Below are 13,882 nucleotides of genomic sequence, written 5' to 3'. Positions count from 1 at the left end.
TCTTACTAACCCCATAGTGAAAATTAAATAAAGACACACACATAAAAAAGTCCTTTAATTGAAACTGGAAAGGCAACAGTAACCATTCGCACAGTATCAGGCTGAGCAAGATGCTGGGATTGGGAGACCGCAGCAGACATGGTTCAAGATTCCTCCTGTGCAGCGGCGGGGACTTGACACTTAACACCCCATGCCATTTTTTTAAATTATTTATTTGCATCATTTTATAAAAAAAGCTTTGTAAACCCTGTATTTTTTAAACCCAGCCAAGGTAACGCTGACAGCTGAGGGCTGCAGCCAGCAGCTGTTGATTTTGCCTGTGCTGATTGGCAAAAGTAGAGGGGACCCTATGCCCTTTTTTATGTGACTGGCTATAACCTTTTTACCACTGAAAACAGCTGCTGCCTCACATGCTGTCATCTGTATGATGGCGTGAGAACCACAGCGCTCTGACCGGCGGTAATGAACTTACCGCCAATCAGAGCTGGTGTTTCTCACACTGTCACACAGATGACAGTGTGGCAAACACTGACTTTTGGGTCCCTCCATTCATATAAATGGGTTATTGGGTTTGGGTTTGAATTCAGGTATCATTTTGGTACCGATCCACATTTTTAAAAAATGTTCGGCAGAACCAGCCGGACCCGAAAAACCACAGTTTCACCCATGCCTAGTAATAAGTAAATGTTTTAAGTTTATGCATTTCATTTCTTGTGAAATTCTTTCTGTGAAGACAGTGCATAATTGTTTTTTTAAAAGAACAAAAAACAATTCCCAATAATCAAAAGATATAAATATGACTGTCTCAAAACATATAAATATGACTGTCTATCTCACAAGGTGTGTGTGTGCTACAAAAATTGTTTCTTTTTGTGCACTTCTGTTATTAGTCAAACTTTACTCCCATGCACACTACAGCAATATACTACTGTGTTACTGATGCTGGCTTTTGGGATGTATATGTACCTAGCATTTTTTGTTGTGTTTTTTGGGGAGAATTTTGTTATAAAAGTATATATATATTTTTTTCTTTACTGTACATCTTTAACCCCTTTCTGCCATTGGACGTACTATTCCATCCATGTGGGGTGGGCCCTAATTCCCAATGACGGAATAGTACGTCCAGCACGATCGGCCGCGCTCACGGGGGGAGCGCGGCCGATCGCAGCCGGGTGTCAGCTGCCTATCGCAGCTGACATCCGGCACTATGTGCCAGGAGCGGTCACGGACCGCCCCCGGAACATTAACCCCTGGCACACCGCGATCAAACATGATCGCGGTGTGCCGGCGGTACAGGAAAGGGAGGGGGCTCCCTGTGGGCTTCCCTGAGACCCCCGGAGTAACGCGATGTGATCGCGTTGCTGCGAGGGTCTCTTACCTCCTATCCCTGCAGGCCCCGGATCCAAAATAGCCGCGGGGCTGCATCCGGGTCCTGCAGGGATTACTTCCAGATGCCGTGCAGATGCTGGTAAGCCTGCAAGGCTGTATGTCAGATCGGTGATCTAACAGAGTGTTGTGCAAACTGTCAGATCATCGATCTGTGATGTCCCCCCTGGGACAAAGTAAAAAAGTTTTTAAAAAAATCCCACATGTGTAAAAAAAAAAAAGAAAAAAAAATTCCTAAATAAAGAAAAAAAAAATATATTATTCCCATAAATACATTTCTTTATCTAAATAAAAAAAATCAAACAATAAAAGTACACATATTTAGTATCGCCGAGTCCGTAACGACCCCACCTATAAAACTATATCACTAGTTAACCCCTTCAGTGAACACCGTAAAAAAACAAACAAAAAAACAAGGCAAAAAACAACGCTTTATTCTCATACCGCCAAACAAAAAGTGGAATAACACACGATCAAAAAGACAGATATAAATAACTATGGTACCGCTGAAAACATAATCTTGTCCTGCAAAAAATGAGCCACCATACAGCATCAACAGCGAAAAAATAAAAAAGTTATAGTCTTCAGAATAAAGCGATGCCAAAAAATTTATTTTTTCTATAAAATTGTTTTTATCGTATAAAAGCGTGAAAACATAAAACAATGATATAAATGAGGTATCGCTGTAATCGTACTGACCCGACGAATCAAACTGCTTTATCAATTTTACCAAATGCAGAACGGTATAAATGCCTCCCCCAAAAGAAATTCATGAATAGCTGGTTTTTGGTCATTCTGCCTCACAAAAATCGGAATAAAAAGCGATCAAAAAATCTCCCATGCCCAAACATGTTACCAATAAAAACGTCAACAAGCGTCTTTCAGTGTGTGACGGCTGCCAATCATAAAAATCCGCTAAAAAAGCCGCTATAAAAGTAAATCAAACCCCCCTTCATGACCGCTTAATTAGGGAAAAATTGAAAAATTTAAAAAATGTATTTATTTCCATTTTCCCATTAGGGTTAGGGCTAGGGTTAGGGCTAGGGTTAGGGTTAGGGCTAGGGTTAGGGTTAGGGCTAGGGTTAGGGTTAGGGCTAGGGTTAGGGCTAGGGTTAGGGCTAGGGTTAGGGTTAGGGCTAGGGTTAGGGCTAGGGTTAGGACTAGGGTTAGGGCTAGGGTTAGAGCTAGGGCTAGGGTTAGGGTTAGGGCTAGGGTTAGGGTTGGGGCTAGGGTTAGGGCTAGGGATAGGGCTAAGGTTAGGGTTAGGGTTGGGGCTAGGGTTTGGGGCTAGGGTTAAGGCTACAGTTAGGGTTGGGGCTAAAGTTAGGGTTAGGGTTTGGATTACATTTACGGTTGGGAATAGGGTTGGGATTAGGGTTAGGAGTTTGTCTGGGTTAGAGGTGTGGTTAGGGTTACCATTGGAATTAGGGTTAGGGGTGTGTTTGGATTAGGGTTTCAGTTATAATTGGGGGGTTTCCACTGTTTAGGCACATCAGGGGATCTCCAAACGCGACATGGCGTCCGATCTCAATTTCAGCCAATTCTGCGTTGAAAAAGTAAAACAGTGCTCCTTCCCTTCCGAGCTCTCCTGTACGCCCAAACAGGGGTTTACCCCAACATATTGGATATCAGCGTACTCGGAACACATTGGAGAACAACTTTTGGCATCCAATTTCTCCTGTTACCCTTGGGAAAATACAAAATTGGGGGCTAAAAAATAATTTTTGTGGAAAAAAAATATTTTTTCTTTGCCGGCTCAGTGTTATAAACTAGTGAAACACTTGGGGGTTCAAAGCTCTCACACAACACATCTAGATGAGTTCCTTAAGGGGTCTACTTTCCAAAATGGTGTCACTTTTGGGGGGTTTCTACTGTTTAGGTACATTAGGGCCTCTGCAAACGCAATGTGATGCCTGCAGACCATTCCATCTAAGTCTGCATTCCAAATGGCGCTCCATCCCTTCCGAGCCCTCCCATGCGCCCAAACAGTGGTTCCCCCCCACATATGGGCTATCAGCATACTCAGGACAAACTGGGGCTAAAAAATAATTTTTGAGGGAAATTTTTTTATTTTTATGTTCACGGCTCTGCGTTATAAACTGTAGTGAAACACTTGAGAGTTCAAAACTCTCACAACACATCTAGATGAGTTCCTTAGGGGGTCTACTTTCCAAAATGGTGTCACTTGTGGTTTTTTTTTACTTTTTAGGTACATTAGGGGATCTGCAAATGCAATGTGGCACCTGCAGACCATTCCATCTAAGTCTGCATTCCAAATGGCGCTCCATCCCTTCCGAGCCCTCCCATGCGCCCAAACAGTGATTCCCCCCCACATATGGGCTATCAGCGTACTCAGGACAAATTGGACAACAACTTTTGGGGTCCAATTTCTCCTGTTACCCTCGGGAAAATACAAAACTGGGGGCTAAAAAATAATTTTTGTGGTAAAAAAATTTTGTTTTATTTTTACGGCTCTGCATTATAAACTTCTGTGAAGCACTTGGTGGGTCAAAGTGCTCACTACACCTCTAGATAAGTTCCTTAAGGGGTCTACTTTCCAAAATGGTGTCACTTGTGGGGGGGGTTTCAATGTTTAGGCACATCAGTGGCTCTCCAAACGCAACACGGCTTCCCATCTCAATTCCTGTCAATTTTGCAGTCAAAAGTCAAACGGCGCTCCTTCCCTTCCGAGCTCTCCCATGCGCCCAAACAGTGGTTTACTCCAACATATGGGGTATCAGCGTACTCAGGATAAATTGTACAACAACTTTTGGGGTCCATTTTCTCCTGTTACCCTTGGTAAAATAAAATAAATTGGAGCTGAAGTAAATTTTGTGTGAAAAAAAGTTAAATGTTCATTTTTATTTAAACATTCCAAAAATTCCTGTGAAACACCTGAAGGGTTAATAAACTTCTTGAATGTGGTTTTGAGCACCTTGAGGGGTGCAGTTTTTAGAATGGTGTCACACTTGGGTATTTTCTATCATATAGACCCCTCAAAATGACTTCAAATGAGATGTGGTCCCTAAAAAAAAAATGGTGTTGTAAAAATGAGCAATTGCTGGTCAACTTTTAACCCTTATAACTCCCTAACAAAAAAAATTTGGTTCCAAAATTGGGACATGTTAATAATTAAGTATTTTGTGTGACATATCACTGTGATTTAATTGCATAAAAATTCAAAGTTGGAAAATTGCGAAATTTTCAAAATTTTCGCCAAATTTCTGTTTTTTTCACAAATAAATACAGGTAATATCAAAGAATTTTTACCACTATCATTAAGTACAATATGTCACAAGAAAACAGTGTCAGAATCACTGGGATCCGTTGAAGCGTTCCAGAGTTATAACCTCATAAATGGACAGTGGTCAGAATTGTAAAAATTGGCCTGGTCATTAACGTGCAAACCACCCTTGGGGGTGATGGGGTTAAGTTTTTGCATACCTGTTTTACTAGTTTTATCTGCCAACTGTACATGCCACAGTTGGGGCGGGCTGTTGTAGCATTTTGCTATTCATATTCCTAACAAAACAGGGTGGGAAAGGGGAATTGCTAGAATTTTTTGTAAATTATGTATTTTATAATATTTTTATGTATTGTCCCTACAGAAAAGATTTAATAAAGAGCATTTAAAAGAAAAAAATAAATAATACGTAACAGACTATACACAAAATATTCAATATTTTTAAATCATTTGGCTTTACGGAAGAATATTCAAAACTTTATTAAATGGCTAGCTGTACTACCCGGCTTTGCCCAGGTTAATAACTGCTGTTAGCAAAATAAAATGTGTTAACAAAAAATTATTCTGCACACAAAAACTACAAAACAAATAGATAAAAATGTAATTATTAAAAGGCAGAAACTAAGCTAAATGAAGCATTTCACAACATATATTTCAACACCAGAGATATTCCACACAGATTTAACTAAATTGGCCAAGTAATGTGAAGTAATCTTCTACTACTTATTCGAGAGACTTTTGATAAACAGAGCCCTTTTGTGTGACATGGTGCATTCATCCCAAATGATGGCACTGCAGTTTTGAAGCAATTTGGCCAGTACTGATCCCTTGGCAATATTACACATGGGGCTGTCACTATGGGACAGGTTAAGTGGTAGTTTGAATGTCGAATGTGCTGTCCTGCCACCTTTTAAAAGCGTAGCTGCAATTCCAGAAGATGCCACTGCAAGTGCAATCCTGTTTTGTTGTCGAAATTTTGAGTTGATTACAAATGTCTTTCCTGTTCCACCTGGAGCATCAAGGAAGACAATCCCACCTTTGTTGGTTTCACTGAAACTTAAAATGTAGTTATAGGCGTCCCTTTGATCTGGTACCAATATTGGCTCGTTCTGAGACACAAATGCTGTCAGTTCATCAATATTGTAGTTTGTTTCTATGAAAATCTCCCTACACATTTGGATGCCTTCAGGATTTCTTATTGGAGCAGGCAAACCAAGCATCTTTAAGGCTTTTCCTGACATTGCTATGCACTGATCTTCAAAGAGCATTAAAGTTTCATTGAACATTTCCTCAGTGAAGTTGATGAGTTGCTGAGGATTTTTCCTTCTAATCTGCATGAGGATGTCCTCACTGAGATTAGTTTTGTACTTTGTCCAAATCTCAAGAGGATTTGAAATGCTACAGGTTGTTAGAATAATAGCAAAGAGGTGTCTTATTCGCTTTGGGGTTTATGTGGCTGCTGCTTCACTGAGGGTCATGTCCCAGTGTCCATCATTTTCCAGAAGTCCTTTTCTTTGGCAAGCTTCCCTGAATGTTTCACACACATGGCCTCCGACGGCCTTCAGGTCAGAAAATGATGTAGGGCCTTTGACAACATGAAGTAACATGTGCAGGTAGAAGCACTCTGCATTTGATGGATGAACAGTGTAGACGTGACCAAGAGTATCAGTTGCTTTCACCCCTGGGTAGCCTTCAATATCAAGCCCCCGTTTCCTCCGTTCCAGTGTTTTTCTGGAGGCATTCCAAGTGTAGTACTTTGGTAAATCACAGTAGAGAATTGTTTTTGCAAAAGGGTCTTGTTGACACAGCTCAAAAAATGCCAAGAGGGTGGTCTTAGGTGGTGTTAGGAGCTGCTGCTGCAAGTTTGCTGGGTTAAAGTAAATTCTCTGTCCATTTTCCAAGTGAACACTCAGATGCACAATTGGTGGGTAGCGCTCATGAATGGAGAATACTAGTATTCTCCAAACAGTTTCATTGCTGCTTATGTACCTGCCCATCTGGAATGCCTCCACTTTATCAATAATAGGTTCATTTTTCTGGAGTTCAAAAACTGCTTGATCACTTCCTTTGTGGACATATTTGCAGATATACTTGATTGATTTCACAGAGTGGCAAGATTCGACATTTATGTGGGCCTGAAGGTTTTTGAGAGCTAAGGGTTGTAAGGCACTACCCACCTGTTGTCAATTTCTATCTCTTGGAGTGATGATCCAACACGCATTTTGAGCTTTGCTGTGAAACCACCATCCCCTAGCTTTCTTCTTTGGTAGACTGGATATCCATCTTGTCCTGTTTGGGTTTCTTGGACCAGGAATCGTGGGTAATGCTTTGAACACCTGCCATCAATCATACAGGGAGAATTTTTGTTGAGACTCCCACACGGACCATGGATCATGTTTTTTGTGATGGTGTCAAACAGCAATGGGTCAATCTGAAGGTCTGGCAATTCGGCACTGATGATATTGTCAATTTCGGTAGGTGGTATTTTTTGCTTCAGCCAGATCAAGATGTGGGCGTGAGGAAGGCCTCTTTTTTGCCATTCAACTGAATACATCCAGCACTGCGTCTCACCATAAATATGTGATTTTGTGATGAGATTAGTCATTTTTGAAAGTTTCTGTTTGGAAACCCGAGCTAAAGGTCATGGCGATTCACTGTTTTTTGGCCCGGGCAACTGGTGCCCTCCAATTTCCTCCCAGGCAGGATTGTAAGTAAAGGTGATGAAAAGATCTGGGTGGCCATACTTTCCCACATAAGTCATTGCATCCTGTGTGTATTCATGCATGTGTCGTGGGCTTCCAGTGAAGTGACAGTTGATGGAAGAATAACCATTTTCCCAACTCTTTTGGATCAGCATCATTTGCAACAGCATCTCTAAGGTGAATATATTCCTCTGCCCTGAGCTTCTTTTGATTTAGTCAGATATATAAAAGACATTCACTCTCAATCTTTGCATACATGTCAACAATAAATTGGTGGAAGAGGTGTTTGCATTTCAAGATGTGATTTTCCTCTGCAACTCTTGTCATGATCCTAAATGCATAGAAGTCCATGGAAGACACTTATTTGCCTGTTGTAGGATCTGTCTGAGGTATTCCAAAGTGATAGCCATCCTGTCCCTGACAAAAGATGATTGGATATTGCAGTGCATCATAGGACCTGTGAGTTTCTGCTACTTGTTGCAAACTATTGTTCCTTTTCTGAAGCGCAATGTCATGGCTTTGAAGATCATTACCTGCAATCAAGATGGCTACCTCATCAATGTGGGAGCATTGAAACATTGCTGATGTTCACCTTGTGGTGTTTTGTCAGCTCAAATGACAACCTTGTAATCATCATTTGGCATGCATTCAAGTGCAGTCTTGAAAAGTTGAGCATATGGATTGTTGGAGTGAAGGAACTGCTGCAAAATAGAGACAATATCAAGGCAATTGTTAGGAATTAAAAAGCATCTCTGCTGATATTCTGCTTCTGCATTTCCCATGAAGAAGAGATGAAGAAATAGAGGTTCTTCTCCTTGTAATGGAAGCAGTGAGCCAATTGAGTGGTAAACCTGTCCTTGAACTTTAAATGTCGGCATAAATCTTGTTGCAAACATTTCTTTTGTTGCACCAAATTATGTCATTTGGAAGCAGGAGTTGTACTTCCTGATGTTGTCCAAGAAATGCTTTGATATTGTACTGGTACCTGTCATCAGAGTCTTTAGGAGATCTAGTGGTGACAGGAGAGGTGGAATTTTTATCTTGCCATTTGCACAGCATAAATCTGGCGGTTCATCTTTCCATTTCAGAGCACTGCAGTACATGCAGACCACATCCATTTTTCCTATCTGAACTTTAGGATTATCCTGATAGTTTATGTCTGACTGGTAACAAAAGGCAGCATGTTTCAAATCTCCAACCATTTCCTGTGCCCTGGTGGAAGAAATAGCAATTCTCTTAGTGGCAAGTCGGTCTTCTCTCTGCTGAGATGACTTATTGGCCCTTGAGGAAGCAGCTCTTCTTCTCTTACCTGCAAGCCTCACTTCCCTCTCCACAGAAAGTTAATTGCCTCTTGAGGAAGCAGTTCTTGTTCTCTTGTCTGCAAGTCTTGCTTCCCTCTCCTCAGAAAGTTAATTGGCCCTTGAGGAAGCAGCTCTTGTTTTCATGTCTGCAAGCCTCGGTTCCCTCTCCTCAGGAAGTTCATTGGCTCTTGAGAAAGCAGCTCTTGTTTTCATGTCTGTAAGCCTTGCTTCCCTCTCCTCAGAAAGTCCATTGGCTCTTGAGGAAGCAGCTCTTGTTTTCATGTCTGCAAGCCTCGCTTCCCTCTCCTCAGAAAGTTCATTGGCCCTTGAGGAAGCAGCTCTTGTTTTCATGTCTGAAAACCTCACTTCCCTCTCCTCACAAAGTTCATTGGCTCTTGAGGAAGCAGCTCTTGTTTTCATGTCTGCAAGCCTCACTTCCCTCTCCTCAGAAAGTTCATTGGCTCTTGAAGAAGCAGCTCTTGTTTTCATGTCTGCAAGCCTCGCTTCCCTCTCCTCAGAAAGTTTATTGGCCCTTGAGGAAGCAGCTCTTGTTCTCTTGTCTGCAAGAATCGCTTCCCTCTGCTCAGAAAGTTCATTGGCTATTGAGGAAGCAGCTGCTGTTCTCATGTGTGTCAGCCTTGTTTCTCAGTCTTCACATTTTTCATTGGCCCGTAATGCAGCTTTTCTTTTTGCATCAGCTGACATTCATGCCATGGAATTCCTTTTCTTATGAGGCATTATTGTCGTTAAAATAGTCTGTAACTGGCAGTTTCTATATCCTCTCACATAGAGGTAATGTGACTGACATCAGCCTTTCCACCAACACACCCTAACTGACATGCTATTACCTCCTACAAGCTTTGTTATACTGAGAATGTCCTTTGTTGCCTATATTAACAAATCAGAGCTCAGATTAATTAACTGCAGCAAAATAGAGGCTGAGCTGTGATTGGTTGCTATTGGCAGCCTGATAAATCGCAATTTATTGCATGTGTTGCAACTTTTGTGCATGTGGCAATTTTTCCACATATGCAAGTTTTGCGAGTGGTGAGTTTTCCATGAGGTGAGTTTTGCACGTGTGGCTAATTTTGCATGAGCCTAGTTTTGCATGTGGCGAATTTTGCGCGTGGCGAGTTTTGAGTGGCGACTTTTGTATTTCGACTTTTATGTGGCAAGGTTGGTGTATGTGTGGTGAAATGTGTGCTGAGGGTGATATGTGTTCAAGCACGTGGTAGTGTGTGGCGCATTTTGTGTGTGTGTTCATATCCCTCTGTGTGGTGAGTATCCCATGTCGGGGCCCCATCTTACCAACTGTACGGTATAAAAAAAACACCATTAGAGGAAAAACCTCCACTATACTAAACAAAAAACACCAGAAAACAGGCAGAGATGCTTACCTGTTCAGGGCCTCCAACAATTGCACTAACCAGGGTGCACCAGGCCCAAGTAGAGATAGCAAATACACAGGTGCAAATAATACTAATGCAGCCAACCTACAATCAGGAATTGGCCGCTTGGAGCACCCGTGCATAGTATTTGCTATCTCTACTTGGGCCTGGTGAACCCTGGTTAGTGCAATTGTTGGAGGCCCTGAACAGGTAAGCATCTCTGCCTGTTTTCTGGTGTTTTTTTCAACTGTACGGTATATACTCTTTGGCGCCATCACTCTCATTCTTTAAGTCCCCCTTGTTCACATCTGGCAGCTGTCAATTTGCCTCCAACACTTTTCCTTTCACTTTTTCCCCATTAAGTAGATAGGGGCAAAATTGTTTCGTGAATTGGAATGCACGGGGTTAAAATTTTGCTTTACAACATAGCCTATGACGCTCTCGGGGTCTAGACGTGTGACTGTGCAAACTTTTGTGGCTGTAGCTGCGATGGTGCAGATGCCAATTCTGGACATACACACATACATACATACACATAAAGTGTGATCTTGAGAATAAATCGACCTCCACTATGGTACTGATATAAAACAATCAATTTTATTAAACATAGTAATTAAAACATAAGAAATTGAATTACTACATGTAAGAAAGGTACAAATCCACTAAAGGGACTATACTGCCTCAGGTAATTGCAAAAAACGCCTCCAGAAGAAGCAAATGCGAAATGCGCATCGGGGCAGAGGGACGCCGAGGTCTTTGCATCAGGCTGATAACAAGGTAATATACCCTTATTATTACATCTTGTGTGCCAAATGTATTGGGAGTCTGGTCTAAGGGCATTAAATGACTAAGTGTTGTTTCCCTATTAGGGATATTTTCTACTTTGAGGCTCCTTACATTATGGTAGAGACACTCAATGCTTACAAGTGATAAACCTGAATTTTTTTTCAATTACCTGAGGCAGTATAGTCCCTTTAGTGGATTTGTACCTTTCTTACATGTAGTAATTAAATTTCTTATGTTTTAATTACTATGTTTAATAAAATTGATTGTTTTATATCAGTACCATAGTGGAGGTCGATTTATTCTCAAGATCACACTTTATGTGTAGGTTCTAGTTGGATGGTACATATACCCTTCGTTTGGGAGGGATTTGTTATTGTGGTAAATTGAGCAACTGTGTGTGAATACACATACATACATGCATACATACGCACATACACAGACTCAGCTTTATATATTAGATTTCAATATATCAGTTATTTACTAGTGCTTAGATGAATGACTGTAGACAATACATTTCGACGTTATAATGGCCATGCTTTGCAGTTGTAAATATTATAGGTAAAAAATAGAATAATGTGCTGATATATTTAAAAACACATCAAGACACAATCTGAATGGTTTTATAAGAGAATTTTGGGCTTAGTTTTCTAAGAAAAAATGTTTTTTTTTTCATATTAATGGTCCATTATATTAACAAATTAAATGTAAGTGAAATTATTTAGAATTCCAGCTTAAATAAATGTATATTTTTTCTTTTCCCATATTTTGTATTTCCTCATAACCTTTATAAGAGGCATTAAGATTGTAACACCTGGTGTACCTCCCTCAACATGATAGCATCTCCTGCAATGAATTTAGTGAAGCACGACCTCTATCATCCTTCTAATTCTTCCTCACCCTATATCACAAAAAATATAAGGAGGTGCCATACATAAACATAGAGGCATTTATCTTCATAAGACAATTCATCATATACCTGTATCCTAAGAACGTTTACATGTACATAGACTGAAAATGAAAGCCTTGTAACTTACACCATTGAGATGATCCCTGTTGCTTTGGATACTGTAGCCTTGCTAGAATTTCAGTAAAGAACTCTTGTCAAGCTTATCTCAAACGAGAAGATCATTTTCCGTATACAGGACTCTTCAACATAAGAAGTTAATGGATTCTGCTCTGTATTTCTCTACTAATATGGATATCACATGCATAAGTATGGACTAACGACAATGTAAGTACACCTTTGTTTTAGTCATAGAGTGAAACTATCTCTTGGAAAAGATTATTTTCATTCTAATTTGGGTGGTCAACTGAAAGAGGTTGTATCAGAAAAGCTACATCTGCTATATATATAACATAAATGTGCTTGCCTGTTTACTTACTGTATAAGAAAGACTTAATACTTCATATAATTATAAAAAAAAACTGTAAATGATGTATTGTTTACATATTTTGTAATATTGCATTATAGATATTGCAAATTAATATTCACTGTTTTGTTTTGCTGTTTTTAAAATAAATGCTCCTTTGATTTAATAATAGCGTACAAATAAAATATATTTACATTTATTTTTTGAATCAATCTTACTATCCATCTATCTACAGTATCTATATCTATCTATCTATATATCTATCTATCTATCTATCTATCTGCTTGTCTATCTATCTACCATATTTTCTGAAATTCTCAAAATTCCACATGGGCGAATAAAGGGAAATATTCTACTACTTAATGCATGTGGAATGCTGTGTTCATTCTTAGTTATTCTTAGTACTTAAATTATAACAACAGAATTCTCAAAACCTCTGGAGTTTCTATAATAATCATGCATTTGCATAATCATATTTTAATGGATTCTATTGAGTTTTTTTTACTTTTTTATAATATTTTTTCTTTTTAGAACAAGACAAAGTTAACATAAACATATTATCAATCTTGTTCACTGGGATTGAATTGGTCTAAAGACCAAATTGTTTTAGACTCTGCAAAATGTATAAATTCATCTAATCGTCTTTTTTCCATGATGGATTAATTTACAAACCCTCATCCCTAAAATTCATGCAGCATATAATGCATTTAATGCATTACTAATTGAATATATATGAAGATGTTGGGATATTTACAGTATACTGATGAACTATAATTTGACTTCATACATGTATACCATTGCTCATTCTAAACTGGAATTCTCATTATCTATGTTGCCTTTATTATATTATAATACTATCAACACACAAAACAAAAGGGTTTTCCTTACTGTCATTACTAATGAATTACAATGTGATCACAGAGCCAGTAATGCAATCAGTGGAATTTTCTTTTAACTTTTTTTTGTTTATTTTTCTAAGTAGTTACAGGAGACATTACCATATTGTTTACTTAAAACTGACCTTTCACATGTTTTAGCACGTTAATCTGGCCCCACCATGTCATAGTGGATGCAGATCTGAATAAAATTCAGTTTTTATTTTTAAAGTTCTCATATTAGCTATAGTTTAGATTCTAACTTTCACTTAGACTAAGATGGCGTTAGCATAGATTCATATTTGGAGTTAATTTTTTCCCCTAAAAATGAGCATGCGCTCAGATAAATGAACACAGGAAAAAAATGAATGTGCTCCAAGAGAAGCATAAAACTGTCTTTCTCTGGTGAGACATGTAATGATACTCAGCTCTGTTCTCCTCTCTGATCTCACTTCCGACATCTACTGTTATGACAAGCTGGGGAGAGAAGTAGAACACAGCTGCATATCCTTATAAACTCCTCTTGCAGCTCTCATCTCATGGCATTGTCAGTATGGGAGGTGTATAGTAGAGCAGAGCTGACACTGCTCTGAGATGAGAGCTGCAGATGCCGAAATGTTTGTAATGATATATAGCTCTACTCTAACCTACTTGCTGCTTGTAATCACAGTAGTCGGCAGTAAAGAAGAGAGCAAGGCTGTGCCATTACATGATTCACACAGAAAAATCCTGTTCTAAGTGAAAAAGAAAACACACAAGCATCAATCAGATGGAAAATACCCTTAGCAGCTGGAATCAAGGCAGGTAGACGCCAAGCCTGTCAGGCAAAA

The 13,882-nt window shown here is 39.5% G+C and overlaps 1 protein-coding gene across 1 annotated transcript in view; it reads left to right on the top strand.

The window, feature by feature from the left end:
- LOC143783277 (uncharacterized) overlaps positions 1–13,882 on the top strand; it is a 292,496-nt gene that overhangs the window by 34,113 nt on the left and 244,501 nt on the right. Inside the window, exon 2 of the mRNA XM_077271688.1 lies at positions 11,950–12,038. The gene's annotated coding sequence lies outside the window, so the exon portion shown is untranslated. The remainder of the gene's footprint in view (positions 1–11,949; positions 12,039–13,882) is intronic.

The sequence above is a fragment of the Ranitomeya variabilis genome, chromosome 6, assembly GCF_051348905.1.
Source record: "Ranitomeya variabilis isolate aRanVar5 chromosome 6, aRanVar5.hap1, whole genome shotgun sequence".
Lineage (NCBI taxonomy): Eukaryota > Metazoa > Chordata > Amphibia > Anura > Dendrobatidae > Ranitomeya > Ranitomeya variabilis.
Note: the sequence above shows the minus strand (reverse complement) of the source record. Positions and strands in the feature narration are given on the sequence as shown.